Consider the following 1,463-nt stretch of genomic DNA (forward strand, 5'->3'; position numbering starts at 1 on the left):
ATATATATATATATATATATATATATACACGCACACACACATATATGCGCATATATATTGGGTCATCCCATAAATAATACGGTTTTTTCAATTGCATGAAATAACAGTCGGAGGGGGGACGAGATAAACTACATGCATCAACTTGCTATAAAAACAGGCAGTAATTTTACCTTGTATTTATTCTTAGTGCAAGTTTTGAAGGGTGCAGTCCAATTTTAATAGTTATATCAAAGCTATAATGGAAGTGATAAAGAAGCATATTCGGCATATTTTGCTTTTTGAGTTCAGTAAAGGCAACAACGCAACGGAAAGTATGAGGAATATTAATGCAGTATATGGAGATCGGAAACTAAAGCCTAGAAGACGGGACTCGTCCTGGAAGATCTGTAGAGCTCGACGAGGACGTCCTACAAATCTTGGTGGAACAAGATCCCATCGTAACTGTTGAGGAACTACCAGAGAAGCTTAGATTTGGTCATTCAACCATTCATCGATGCCTGCATGCCATCGAAAAAGTCATCAAATTGGGTCAGTGGGTTCCTCACAAATCTTCCGAGTCTAATCACGCGCAGAGAGTGAATGTGTGCTCTTTGCTGTCACGTCTCACGAATGAACTTTTTGGGACCGAATAGTGACTGGTGACGAGAAATAGGTTCTCTATAAACGTGTCAAGCGCTGATGATAGTGGGTAGGGAAAGGAAAAACACGTGTACCCCAGGCTAAAGAAGGTCTTCACCCATGTAAGGTGTTGTTATCTGTTTAGTGGGATATGAAAGGTTTAGTCCACTTTCAACTTTTAAACCCAAACCAAACGATAACAAAGGATATCTACTGCGAGCAGCTTGAGCGGCTTAAGTCAGCGCTAGAAGACAAACGACCATCTTTGCTTTCAAGACGAAAGGCATTCTTCCATCAGGATAATGCTCGGCCGCATACAGCGAGGATGACATTCCAAAGGCTGGAGCAGTTTGTATAGAAAACGATGTCCTATTCGCCGGACGTTGCCTCATCTGATTATCATTTATTCTGTCGTCTTCAAAATCATTTGAACGGAAAAAATACGAATTCTGTAGATGAGGTCAGAACAGTACTGGGTTAGTATTTTTCATTACGGACAAGTGAATTTGGAGGAGGGGCCTTGCAAGTCTACCAGATAGATGGAAGAGCATTGTAGAAAATGAAGGAGAGCATATTTTAGATTAAAAGAGAACTTTGTCTTAATTTTGAAAAATAAAAGAAGGATAAAAAAGCCGCATGATCCATGATATGACCCAATATATGTGTATATATATATATATATACTTTATTTAAAAGCAGCAGAAATATAACAAAAGACTGTTGAGTAACAGTCTTTTGTTATATTTCTGCTGCTTTTAAATAAAGCATATTACTCTACCTCTGGTATTTGAGTACTCTTTTTTCCACCTTGTTGCACATTTTATGTGCTTACCCCGGTATATGTA

The sequence above is a fragment of the Octopus bimaculoides genome, chromosome 7 (assembly GCF_001194135.2).
Source record: "Octopus bimaculoides isolate UCB-OBI-ISO-001 chromosome 7, ASM119413v2, whole genome shotgun sequence".
NCBI lineage: Eukaryota > Metazoa > Mollusca > Cephalopoda > Octopoda > Octopodidae > Octopus > Octopus bimaculoides.